Consider the following 14,840-nt stretch of genomic DNA (forward strand, 5'->3'; position numbering starts at 1 on the left):
CGGTCTTTATAAAGAGAAAAGACAAGGTGTTAGCAGCCCGTCTAATAATAGTATTATTAGCAAATTTATATAAACTGTTCAAAAAGTATGACAGTGAATTGTATCTGTATTCTCTTGGCACAGACGCAGCCATGATGGTCTGGTCTGAGACAGTATTGAGTAGTAACGAGTACGACTGATGAGGCTTCTCTTTGGGGGCTTTGATGTTGCCATAGCGAGGAGTTTCGCCGGGAACACACCGGATGCCAAAACGCTGCGAAGCGCCGCGCAACGAAAATCGCGCGCGAGCCGGAGCACTTCTGTTCACACCAGACGCGCATTTCTCCGCGCCGGTCGACAAGCGCCTCTGCTCCTCAGCTGTCGTTTACTCACATTTGGAGCTGTTTTCATCATGCTCTCTGTCTCTGTTTGCGTGTGTGTTTTGACACCCCGCCCGCACCCCCTATAGCCAGTCCACTTTGTGTCTCTCTCTTTCTTGTGTGTGCCTGTGTGTCTGTGTCTGTGTCCGTGTGTGTGTCTATGTCTGTGTGTGTTTGTGTCTATGTCTGTGTGTCTGTGTCTGTGTGTATCTTCATCTCTCTCGCGCTCTGTTTAGATACTGACAAATATATAAAAGCACGCGGCTCGCGCCAAAAATAGACCAGACGCCGAAACGATCGCTGCAGGGCGCGAGCCGGCCACTGTGAACGACACAATCGGTTAACATGGGCGCCGAAAGGAAACTGGCTCCGCTTCCCGGCGCTTCGCGGCTATTCGCGGCGCTTCGGTGTCCGGTGTGTTCCCGGCGTTTGACTGACAGCCAGTCCTCCACTCATGATAATCACAAACCGGGGAGCTTTTTGAATCGTCCAAACATGATTCCCAGTTTGCGCTGCATACTTGATAGTTAGACAGAAACTTTGAATTAAATCATTTTATATTTAACAGCTAACATTCGAACTCATGAACCCCCCTTAATTCATCCAAGTCATCATGCCTCAAGTCCAAGTCGAGTATCAAGTCATTTATTTTTTGTAAAGTCAAGTCACAAGTCATCAAAACAGTGACTCGAGTAGACTCAAGTCCAAGTCACCAAGTCTCAAGTCCACATCTCTGCCAATGGCTATGCCTTGGGGAGCAATTTAGGGTTCAAGGACACTTCGATTTGTAGACTGCAGGAGCCTGGGAGTGAACCACCAACCTCCCAACTGAGAGGGGACACACTACCACGGAGCCACCACTGATGAGTTTATATTCATACTCATCCAGATAATTTGCTTTCCTTCTCTCGTACCATGAAACTTTGGTTTTCTGTCATTCATTAACAAGTATGTTGGGAAAAGTTACAGGTACTTACTTAATGTTGTTTTAGCAAACAGAACTTTATTATGAATATGTTCATCCTAAGTCTCTAATTTTATATTTCCTTGCATGAACTGAAAGTTGTTCTTGTCTATCATCTTGCAGGCCAAACTAAAGCTCTTCTTTCTGCTCCAAGGATCGAGGAGGATCAAGGAGTTAAGATACACAGGAGCAGCTTTCCCAGGTGACTTTCAGATGAACACCATGAAATATAAATAATCTCCCCCTAGATCTGGCACTTATGAATGAGATGGCAGAGGAGCAGTACAAGTCCAAGTGCCAGTATTTTTATTCTTTGCATTGAATGGTTATAATTATGTGCCTTCTGCAAATAGCCATGAAGACAATTGGGATCCTAAACATCGTCCTGTTTACCTTTTTTGTTTGCAATTTCATAACTCATCACCCTCCTAACGTGCGTATCATATCTGATCGTACTATTGGACAGCATTGCGTTTTTTTCAGCCGACCTCACTAGTTATATCTCTTGGTGACATTACCAGAGGTCATGATGTCATCGCTTACATTGACAGTAAACATTTGCGTGTCATGTGAGTGAAATGATGTGTTTGTGGCTTCAGGTTGCCCTTTATCAGTAAATGTCAGTCATGTCTGAAAAGACCTCATTGTGAACAAAGACACAATGAGGCTGAGAAGGCTCAGGGTCGAATAATCCACCTCCATATGGTGAAGTGATTCTCCAAGGGAAACCTGGAGATATTTTCAATGTGTTCTCAATGCCATGTTTTCTCATAGCACCAGTGAAAGGGTGAGTCTTTCGAATAAAGGATGCACAGAGAAACTTTTCTCAGGGGTCATTTAGTTACTTTAACTACATACAAAGAAAACAATTCTCCAGCTGAATATATACCAGGGGTCTCTAGTGCTGTCAAAATTGGCCAAAAATGACGTTCGATTATTCCTTCAAAAAAACCCACAAATGTTCGAACTAATCGAATATCTATTTTTGCACAGTATGTCCACAAGAGGACATACCAACACAATGAGAGACAAACTTACTTGCAAATATATATCGATTTAAACAGAAACGTGCCTTTTAAAAGATCCTACAGCTTGCAAAATAAACAAATTAAGTCATTAGGTTACGGTGAAACGGACATTCAGCGTTCCAAGCGAGCTGTGCTGTGACAGGAATATTTATTCAAACATAGCCTTTAAAAAAAACTCAACATACTTACACCTGTCTGTTATGCTGGCGAATCTCTCTGTCTGGCCGTGCCGGGATTTAAATTCTCCGACATCATTACCGCACGCCACACGATTGTTGTTTTAGCTTAAAGTTAATTATTAATGTATCATAGTGACGTTGTGATGCATTCAATGATGCTCCATAACCAAGAGTGCGCGTGAGGACATACGAGAACTTGCGAGCTCGCAAACAGCCGCGGTAGTGCTGATTTTTTTGTCACAACGACTATTAATTTTAATATCCGAATATCCGTTTTTTATTACAATTTGGTGATATATTCGAATTTAGAATATTCATTGACAGCCCTAGGGGTCTCCAACAGGTAGCACGCAGCATGGATTTTAGTAGCTCACCAAGAGGTTCACAGACTCTGTACAAAAAATCAGACGACAATAAATGCACCTTGAAAGCCTCTTCCCCCTTCAAGTCAATCAAATTCACAGATGTCCCACTGCCTCCAATACATAACGTTTCATCAACAATAGAATCATCACGGGGCGCTACCGGCAATTACAGTGATGTAAAACAAGTAGCTGTTGGCCACTTTCATTTTTTCAAAGTAGCTCTCAGATGAAAAAAGGTTGGAGACCCCTGATATATACAGAACCCAAACACACGTCAGTCAGCTGTATTCAAATATTACCACAGAAAGTATACATCAACACAGCTAACATTACCTTATCACCCAGCACTAACAAAAATACCTTACACTGGAAATAAAAACTTAACTGAACAAGATGTATTGCAAACCTTCTACAGTAATGTACCGATATCTTACGTATGCATTCAGACTGGGGATGGAACAGATGGTCCTTTGGTGCTGTCAGAACCACCCACACTGCTCATGACAGTAGACTTCAGGAGAAGCCCTCCGACACTCCCAACAAATCGCTGTACTGGACAGCACTGTTTACCTTCAGCTTTCTGGAATCCTAAATCCACCCGAGACCGGAAGCTGACCTCCCACACAGACACCATGAGGAAAAAAAGGCCCAGCAAGTTCAATCTGCCTCAGGAGCTTTTGATCATCAGCAATCATCCAGTCTATTTTCAGCACGTCCATCACTGTTTGATTCGGATCTGCCGCCAACCAGGACAGGAACAGACAACAACAGACAGTCATGTCTGCAGAGAGGACCACGTTCAGTGTCCGGAAGAGGGCAGGAAACATCGCTGCAGACCCCTCACACCCTGGATACAAAAACTCCTCCCCTCCGGTTGTCATTACCACCAAAACAACCAGACATAAGAACAGCTTCTTTCCTCGTCACTCTGATGAAGACTTAACTCTGCACAAAATGGCAGGAATAGCTCATGTGACACAAACATCCACCATGCCAGTAACTTGTATTATGTGTTACTTAGTCTCATGGTTAAATGCACCATTCACTCTCCATCAGCCTTGGGTAGTAATGGAATACATGTAACGGCGTTACATAATTAGGATACAAAAAAAGGCAACTGTTTTGGGGGATTACAATTTTGAAATGCATATTAAAATGAAGACGATATAATACCAAAGATGCTCTGTACATCTGGAGTCTCATTTCTAAACCGTCCGTCTGACCGTCTCTGATAATTCCCCTGCACCTGCGCGCACATGACACACAAGTCTCACAACATCGCTCCTAAAAGTTGCCATCAACAGTCTCCGGTTATGGTGGCCTATGGTGAAAAAAAATTGCTTTCACTGGGTGGAAATTTGCCCATAATTTTGTCTTGGGAGCAACATCACGGTACAGTGCAAGGTCTGCCTTCTGACTGTGAAAGTGCTGTCATTATCCAAAGACTCAACATCTAATTTGAGGAAACATGTACAGGTAAGACGAGGAGCAATTTGGGGTTCAGTGTCTCGCCTGAGGACGCTTCGATATGTAGACTGTGTATATAAGTGCAGTCCATTTACCATAGAAATGATATCCAAATATTATATTGCTAACAAAAAACCCTCTCAACCCTGCTATCCATCAACTGCATCAACCTGAACATGTGCACACTGTACAAAGTGATTATCTACCTCATGTATAGTAAGCACCAGTTACACCGCTGCACTTGAGGGTCGATAAGCATCTTTAACTGGAGTCAAATTCCTTGTGTGCGTTTGCCAGTAAAGCTGATTCTGATTATATATCACAACGTTGTAACGGCCTCAGAACCACAGGTGCTCGGACTCACAAGCATGGCACAGTCTCAGGATAGAAGCCTCGCAAAAAAGGCATCAAAAAAGAGTCGAGGCGAGGTCGTAGTCCAAAAAGCATTACCCTAAAATCTCACACAGCAGAAGCTAGGGCTGGAACGCTTGACACTGGGCCACAGAGGGAAGGGGAGACACAACCATATATTGTGCCGAATCCTAACAAATGTTTCCTCAGGACACTTTACAAACAGAGCGGGTCTATGGTGAACAGCCATCTGCTGTGACCCGATGGGCCGAGAAAGAAGAGTGACTCAAAGAGAGAGATGGATCGAGACAGACAGACAGATAAACACAGGATAACCTCAGCAGTTTACAGGTTCCCCCACAGCTACCTGGTACAACTATTCCTTCGACTACAGAAGCTCTATGGATTGATTAGACCTGCTGATTTTCTCCATCCATCATAACTGCACTGTGAGATAATCAGTATGACATCGTGCTGTCACCAGTGTCGACACAGCTACTGAATGTATTGTTTGCTATAGCTTCCCCTCACTTTGCATGTGTCTCATCAGTCAGTCATCATTACCTCGCTAATAACACAGACGGACTTTGTCTTGTAAAGTTCCACTGTTTAATCTTTTTAGTCATGTTCAGTTTACTTTGATGACAAGAGACACCTTTTTACAAAAGTTAATCATTAATTGCTTCTGTCTGCGATCATAAAAGGGAAGCAATAAGTCGACACGTTTAATTAGAGCAAAGTCAGACGGATGATAAGCAGAAAGGGAAAACTGAGCTCCACACAAGTGTCACAGAAATGGACACTTGGATTAAACAGGAAATATATAAGGTGGGTTTTGTATGTATTATGACCTCACCTCACTTCCATAAGGATTTGTGTGTCATTTCGGTGTGAAAAATTAAGCCAAGTGGTCTAATGTCTAAACAAACCTGTACAAAAATCCTTCTTTAAAGGAGCCATTCACCCCTGGAAAAAGCCACTGTCAGTCAAAGCTGGTGTTCTCTGTAATCGATAGAAGCAATAATATTTGAAATTGGCACCATAGCTGTGGAGAAAATTGCACAAACAGCTCGTGGTTTCACCCATTTTACATTTTTACAACACCCAGCATGCATTGCGTTCCTCCCTCTGAAAGGAACGGCCCAGCGAGAGACGCTGGAGTGAAATACTACTGTAACTCTGCAGGCAATGGCTCAGAGCGGCACAGAATCTGAAATACTACATTTCAAACCTGACGATTTTGAACAAGACATGACATCGGAGGCAGGCGTCCTAGATTGAGGTAGGTAGGTATTGAAGTGTAGTTTAGCGAGCTTAGAAGACACGTTCTACATAGTCTACCATAACGGCATTAGCTCCCCTTAATAGCATGATAAGACTGAGGTTGAAAATCGGCATACTGGCCCTTTAAGAAGAAGGTTGTGGAAAAATGACTTATCTCATGTATCACGTACGTACATCTTTTATAATTGAGCCTTAGGGATGAGCAGACATGCAATCGGCAATGTTAGGAAAAAACAGGCTTCGATGATGCACAGAAAGAAGAAGATCCCCAAACAGATCAAGAACACATTAAAACATAAGGTGTTCAAACTAAACTCTAAATTCAGTTTACAGCATACATGCATTAAAAAGGCGTACTTTGTATTGATAACTCGACTTATGCATTTATTATTTGGTGACACACTATTTTTGCTGTCTTTAAAATGACGAACACATTTAAATGAGCTAAAATGACACATAATGTAGAAGCTCTCTTCTCTTCATTTTCAAAGGTTGGGATTATTACACTTAAAGAGGCCTCTTTAAACCATCGGTAGTGCAAGGTGCAGGTACTGTGTGTCCAAACCCCTTTTGCTAGCACAGAGTATATGTGCGATGGGTTTGTATTAAGTCTTGTGCATATTCAGTTGTTTTTTAGACCAATCGTAGTGTCATCTCCCATCCGCTTCAACAGCTCTGGCGATTGCTATTTAAATGGCAGGTTCCAGCCTTTATTCTTAAATAAAAACCTGTGTGGGTTTCTGCATGTATTAGAAACAGCATCCATCAGAGAGAGCTTGGTGTCAGTCTCGGACTGGAGTTTTTGGACCATGCAGGGCTCGAGCAGGAGGAAAAAAACAGGCAAGAAAGGAGGTAACCATGTGTGTCCTCGTCTTCTGGCATCCCAGGTACAGCAGCACCATGCAGAAAGCGATAAAATGACGTCAGGAGACAGGAAATAAAAGCCTGCCATCTCCCAGACCTCCGTTCCATCATCAGAAAAAGCACTGATATTTAACTGAGAAACGAGAAGCATAGCTGATTCTAAATAGCAGGAATATACAGCCCATTGGAGCATGACGTCTATTGATTATTCATGGGTGTGTTTTGGGTGTAACATGAATCAAACCAATCAGAGTTATCTCCCATTCATTTTCACAGCCACGTGTGCCGGTATTGTTCTTTACTCTGCAGCAATCCCTCCGCAGCACAAACTGTAATTGTGTCACATTAAGAGAGACGGTGAGAGTGTTTACGCACAAGGAACAGCAGTGTGACTACTCTGATTAATTAGATCTCCAGACACACCGACAGGATTTGTCAGGATGTAATGTTAATTAACCGTATATCAGCAAACTGCATTCATTAGAAATAGGGATGACACTTGCGCTGTGGTTTGCGGGGCTATGTACCGAGTGTGAGATAGGGCCTAGAGACTCTGGGAATATACTGTAACTAAAATAAATATCTATCTAAGGTATAGGGCTTATCATTAAGTGTGGAAGCCTGAACCACAGGCTTTACTTTACCTAAGGTCAAAAAATAGTCATCTCACAGGGGTGCACACGTAGAGCATGGAGCAGCTACGTAATCAATCAGTCAAATCAATCAGATTTTATTTGTATAGCGCCAAATCATAACCAAAGTTATCTCGAGACACTTTACAGAAAGAGCAGGTCTAAACCGACTCTTTGTTATGTTATTTAAAGAGAGGCCCAACATGAATCACCATGAGCAGCACTTAGTAACATTCGGCATGGCGCAGAAAAATGTCCTTTTAACAGGCAGAAACCTCGAGCAGAACCAGACTCATGTTGAACAGCCGTCTGCCTCGACTGGATGGGCCGAAAAGTGGGATAGAAGGAGATGCAGGATAGAGACAGGCAAAGAGAGCAACAACAACAAATGTCCTTGTTACATCATCAACAACAGGTAATACATACATATGGTAATACAGTACTAGTGGTGTACAAGGTACATTAGTGACCTTGCTGGCCATGTCTGCTTTGTTCTCCCCCAGCTGGAAACGCATCTGAGGGGGGTTGATAATCAAAGTGATTTCATTGCAGAGGTAGCCACCATCACCCTCACTAAAGCACGCTGCAGAGAGTGGGAAACAAAAAAAACCATCGTACGTTTGGGAACCTGAAAGGCTGTAGATACGTTGTCGTAGTATTTTTAAAGATGAGGTTGCACTTTTGCTCTTTTGTGTCTTAAATGCTCCCGTTCTTCCTGGACAAGCTTATGTGTTAATAGACATCTCATCGTAAAAGGGCCTCTCTGACCCTGGACTGTACCGTGTGTCTTTTGTAATGGCTGAAATAACAGAAGATGGATGTAGCAGAGGAAGAATCCTGAATGGATATTGAACAAAGGTCGTGTTCATCATTTAGTCCTGTGGAAGTTTTGTAATTCAGGTACAGCAGCACCATGCAGAAAGCGATAAAATGACGTCAGGAGACAGGAAATAAAAGCCTGCCATCTCCCAGACCTCCGTTCCATCATCAGAAAAAGCACTGATATTTAACTGAGAAACGAGAAGCATAGCTGATTCTAAATAGCAGGAATATACAGCCCATTGGAGCATGACGTCTATTGATTATTCATGGGTGTGTTTTGGGTGTAACATGAATCAAACCAATCAGAGTTATCTCCCATTCATTTTCACAGCCACGTGTGCCGGTATTGTTCTTTACTCTGCAGCAATCCCTCCGCAGCACAAACTGTAATTGTGTCACATTAAGAGAGACGGTGAGAGTGTTTACGCACAAGGAACAGCAGTGTGACTACTCTGATTAATTAGATCTCCAGAAACACCGACAGGATTTGTCAGGATGTAATGTTAATTAACCGTATATCAGCAAACTGCATTCATTAGAAATAGGGATGACACTTGCGTTGTGGTTTGCGGGGCTATGTACCGAGTGTGAGATAGGGCCTAGAGACTCTGGGAATATACTGTAACTAAAATAAATATCTATCTAAGGTATAGGGCTTATCATTAAGTGTGGAAGCCTAAGGTCTTTACCTAAGGTCAAAAAATAGTCATCTCACAGGGGTGCACACGTAGAGCATGGAGCAGCTACGTAATCAATCAGTCAAATCAATCAGATTTTATTTGTATAGCGCCAAATCATAACCAAAGTTATCTCGAGACACTTTACAGAAAGAGCAGGTCTAAACCGACTCTTTGTTATGTTATTTAAAGAGAGGCCCAACATGAATCACCATGAGCAGCACTTAGTAACATTCGGCATGGCGCAGAAAAATGTCCTTTTAACAGGCAGAAACCTCGAGCAGAACCAGACTCATGTTGAACAGCCGTCTGCCTCGACTGGATGGGCCGAAAAGTGGGATAGAAGGAGATGCAGGATAGAGACAGGCAAAGAGAGCAACAACAACAAATGTCCTTGTTACATCATCAACAACAGGTAATACATACATATAGTAATACGGTACTAGTGGTGTACAAGGTACATTAGTGACCTTGCTGGCCATGTCTGCTTTGTTCTCCCCCAGCTGGAAACGCATCTGAGGGGGGTTGATAATCAAAGTGATTTCATTGCAGAGGTAGCCACCATCACCCTCACTAAAGCACGCTGCAGAGAGTGGGAAACAAAAAAAACCATCGTACGTTTGGGAACCTGAAAGGCTGTAGATACGTTGTCGTAGTATTTTTAAAGATGAGGTTGCACTTTTGCTCTTTTGTGTCTTAAATGCTCCCGTTCTTCCTGGACAAGCTTATGTGTTAATAGACATCTCATCGTAAAAGGGCCTCTCTGACCCTGGACTGTACCGTGTGTCTTTTGTAATGGCTGAAATAACAGAAGATGGATGTAGCAGAGGAAGAATCCTGAATGGATATTGAACAAAGGTCGTGTTCATCATTTAGTCCTGTGGAAGTTTTGTAATGCAGATTTCTATGCATTTACCATTAAATGTCTTTTAATGAATGTTATTAAATGAATTCACTTAGCATTGATGCGTTTATTTAATTCATAGCGTTCATAGCACTCAGCTGCACGAATACACATAATTAGCTTCAGCAGCTGCAGCAAGTGAAAGAGTGAATGTGTGCGAGTGTCAGGCCCTGCGGTCCAATTTGCAGACTTCTTGTTTTTACTGTAGTACATGATTCAGCTGTCAAGGAAAAATGAGAAATATGTATAATATAAATACCCACCTCTTAACCAGGATGTCTTCAGCGAATTGAAATTGATTACTTAGACTGAATCAATGTAAAGGGCCCTGACAATAAAAGTGTACCTGGGACTCAGCTTGCACTCGGGTGAAGGTAAGTAGATCAATCACAGTGGGTTAGTTTAAGCTTTTTAAAGAAGTCTTGTGCATTTTTTTTACACAAAAGCAACCAAAAAACATGAAATAAAATCTTCATTTTGACTTTTTCTATTGAAGCTGCAGAAGGTAACGTTATTAAAACTAACTTTTTGTCATATTTGCTCAAACTGTCACTTTAAACATGCAGTAGTACATGAGAGAGATAATCTGTGAAAAAAAAAAATCATGTTCCTCTGGCTCCTCCTACTGCTCCTAATGGCATTTGTAAGAACCCAACGCTCCCGAACCACATCAACCAATCAGAGCCGAGCAGTCTCTCAGGCTGCTGTCAATCACACGCTGTGCAGCACCACTCCTCCGCGCATGCTCAAACGGTCAAGCTTAATTTCTTCAGTGTGCGCAGTGTTTGCTGGTTGGTGTCCACAAAGGCTTAAAAACTACCACCAGGAATGAAAAACCTGCCCATCCCTCTATTGCTAACTACAGCTTACACTACAGGACCGTTAAACTGAAGAAGAGAAATGAGAAAAAGCAAGCTAAAAAGAAAGAGTTGGACCGCGACAGAAAAGAAACGAGAGTAAACATTGGGGCAGCATTCCGAGCATTCCTTTCACATTGCTAAGATCTGCGGTTACTATGACGTTGTGTTACGTTGGTGTTGCAGTCGGGCTAACGTTAGCTTGTTCTCAATGTGGCTACTGTTCAGTGTTGTTTCATGGCAGTGTGGCTGAAAATATGTTTGTTAAGTGCCCAGGCAGTGTGACCGTTTCAGACTTCCTCCTGATAGTTCTGTGTGCCTGTGCTCTCACGGCTAAATGTTCTCAACATCAGTGTGTCACTGCTCAGTTGGCTCTGTTTTTTCCACAGTCTCTGTCAGCACAGTAAGACTGGTGGTTTTGCCAAAAAGAATTAGCTGTAGATTACCGTTCACAGCAAAAACACTGATTTCCACTGGTTTGATGTGTATCTGCTTCGATAGTGTTGTTGGTGTAAAACAACGGCTGGGGTTGTTGTCATTTTACATAGTGTATATCTCGCTCCTTGAGTTGATGTGGTTCCTAGCCTGCACACGCATGTTAGCCTCCTCTGCGGGGAGGGCTTTGGAGGCTGGACTGAGCGCTGTGGAGAGAGAGGGGGAGGGACCTGGAGGTTGTAATTTTTCCAAGTCCACTGTCTTCTCCATCTTACCTACTGCAGCATTAAATGCAAAAGATATAAATTAAATTATCTTTTTAGATCCATTAAAAAAGAGTTCTAATGTTGTGGCATACATTCAAATATGAGAAAACAAAATGTTTTTCAGAAAAATAAGAATTTTTCCATGAACTAAACAAATATAAATACCTGCACATTTTCTGATACACATTCAAACACCTGCATGCACCGAGACGACCCAATAGGCAGCGCTCATTGCTATTGAATTCCCTCTGCCTTTTTGCATCGGGCTGTTGAATGGCTTGTTCAGATTTCATTTCAAAGACACTTGACCTAGAAGGACTGAAAAAGAGGTGTGGATCGATGCGAGGGGTGTGATATGTTTTTGATTGACTGACTGATATAAGATTTCTGTTTTTTTAGTTTCTCAAATAAAGAGCGCTCTTTGAATCTGAGCACAAAAAATGTTTTCTACATTATGAGGCAAACATCTTTTTTTCGCTTAGCAACAGTCATATAATTAACAGACTAATATATTGCAAATTTAAGAAAAGATCTCAGTGCCTGGATGCCATCAACACATTCAGGGGAAGATGGCGTGTTCACGGTCCTCATTAATTTAATTTCCTGATGTTTTTCTCTAAATAGTTTCAGTTATTAATTTTGCCTTCATCCACCAGTGAGTCTTTATCGTGCCTGAAAAACTCGTGGGAATAAACCTGCTTCTCTTACTTACTGAGGAAGTCTAATATTCCTAACAGGCCCTTCTTACACTGTGTGTTCTGAGAGTGGAAGTGGACAGGCCGTGGAGATTTACTCCAGGTGCTCACTAAGGAAAGCTCCCACTCCCAATGCTTCCTGATTTATTTTCCTGCGAGCTTCTATTTAAAGATTGGATCTAAGCCTTTAAAGTTAGAGCGATCAGGAGAGGAAAAGAAGCCACGTTCAACACTGATTGTGTAAGCATCCAGTGTTCATTCAAATAAGGAGGATATCTTTCCCGTTTTGGGCTGGAGGAAGGCAGATAGCAAAACCGACAGTCAGCATGAGAGGGGGATGAGTGACTTGGCTCTCTGTTGTTTCACACCGCCCGCCTGCCTGAGCTGTGCGTGTAGGTCATGGAACTTTTCATTTGCATGTTAACAGGTTAGAGCTTTGATACTGCTCGCAGGAGCATAGCAGGAGCTAAAGTGAGAATAGGAGTCTTGCTTATTTGGTCAGTATAGACTGTGAAAATGATGTGGATTGTAATACTAATACTTTAAAGGTTTTTAAACACTTAACTTTTGCTACCTAAATTCACACCAACATCAGAGGTGATAAAACACATTGAAACAGAAAATCAGCACAATGAGAATGACAAAATTTGCAGCAGGCAGTTTAATTACATCATGCTGGAGTTTAATTACCTCACCAGGGAGTGGTGGACAGGCAGTGGCTCTGGGAAGTTGAAAGGCCCGGGACACCACACTGTACGATAAACCGTGTGCCAGCCTGTACACAGTTATCAGTATAGTTATGTGGTTATGGTTAACCGTTATGTTATGTATGTGTATATATATGTATGTATATGGGTGTGTGTGTGTGTGTATATATATATGTATACATAAATAACCATTTTGTTCCTCTCTCAACAACATTAACGTTTTGTGAACCTTTGTTGTGTTTAAAAATGATTCGTCTTTGTAAATAAATCACTTTAATTTTCCCCTTCAAACCCTGGGGGGTCGTTACACTTGCTTTGCTGCGGTGTAGCCAAAAAGAGAAGCACAGCTTATGTATTGCAGAATAGAAGTTTTACCTTGGAGGGCGGCTGTGGCTCAGGCTGTTCAGTCCCCAGCCCCTGCACTCACAACGTCGAAGTATCCTTGGCATTTTTTTTATAGCAGCCTCTGCCATCAGTGTACATACATCTCCGGAAAAAATAAAGAGAGCTCTTCATATTGTCCTTAAATCAGCATCTTTCTTCTTCAAGTGTACGGCATTTCGAACACAGCCTACGTCTTCCAAGATCCAAGAAAGCTGTAATTAAAAACCAGGTTATTCAACCAAATATTTGATTTCTATTGATTTTTGTATCTCTTAACCAGTTGTCATTTTCTGCAACTAAAAGACCTAAATGAGAATATTTTATTTGGAAGTTATGAGAAATGTTGTGTACAGCGGACTCCGGAGCTGTTCATGTGAAAGGGTGAATGCGACGTATTGTAAAAGTGCTTGGAAGACTAGAAAAGCATCATATGGTAAATGGACTGTACTTATATAGCGCTTTTCTAGTCTTTGCGACCACTCAAAGCTGCTTTTACACTACATGTCACATTCACCCATTCACACACTGATGGCAGAGGCTGCTACGTAAAGTGCCCAACTGTCAATCAGATATCACATTCATACCCGTGTCTTGCCCAAGGACACTTCGACATGTAGCCTGAGGGAGCTGGGGATCGAACCGCCGACCTTCCGATTGAAAGAGGACCGACTCTTCCACTAAGCCACAGCCGCCCATATAGACTTGCAATTTACCATTTTACAGCCCTTGTATTATAGTGCAGGTCATTATGAAATAGATATAAAACTCATTCCATCAGCCAAAACAATTTTAAGTTAATACAGAAACAAGCAGTAAGTTTGAGAAGCAACGAAGAAATTCAGAATCATGATTAAGCATATTTTTTTTATTATATAGAAAAAGTAGTCCTCTACTTTGTGCCAATCATGACTGGCTCCACCACAGTGAATGAGTTTCATCTGAACTTTTCTTTTTCCCCAACCTCCTCCAACTCCATTTTTGTCAACACATTAATGCACCTGTGTGAGTCTTGTTTTTGTTTTGGTAAACAGCCACTTACATTATGTTTCAATTTGCATTTAGCAATTTGGGGGCCCAAGGCTAACGCAGGCATGCGGCCCTCCGCAGCCGTTATTCTTCACCCTTTTCAATGAAGTTGATGATGAGCCTCAGCCTTCTGTCTAGTGAGACGATAACACACAAGACTATATGAGGTCAGTTATGGAGTTACAGAGATAATAACAATTCTGTTAAAGTCGTCTCTTGTTATATGGTTCTTGGTTGCACAAATAAAGTCATCCGACATCACATGTACAGCATGTTCTGCCCTGCCGGCTCTGCCATTCACACTCACTTCTGATGTTACCTCTAATGACACAATACCGCCTCTGTGCCTTATACATGCAAGAACAGTCCTGCCTTGAACTGGCAGTGTAAGAGGGGTTGATGTGTCTGTGTTGCCTTGGTTATGTTTTATTCCCCTCTTCAGTCATGAGGCTTTTGAATGAATGTTGTGTATGTGATACATCAGTTTATCGTCAAAGGTTGCAGCAAATAAGAGGCAATAACAAAGTAATAGTGTTACATTTTCTCGGAGTATCTGTTGAGTTTTTACATTTCT

This window comes from Semicossyphus pulcher, unplaced genomic scaffold (assembly GCF_022749685.1).
Source record: "Semicossyphus pulcher isolate SPU_LCO1_2020_fin unplaced genomic scaffold, fSemPul1.0.p SCAF_6, whole genome shotgun sequence".
NCBI lineage: Eukaryota > Metazoa > Chordata > Actinopteri > Labriformes > Labridae > Semicossyphus > Semicossyphus pulcher.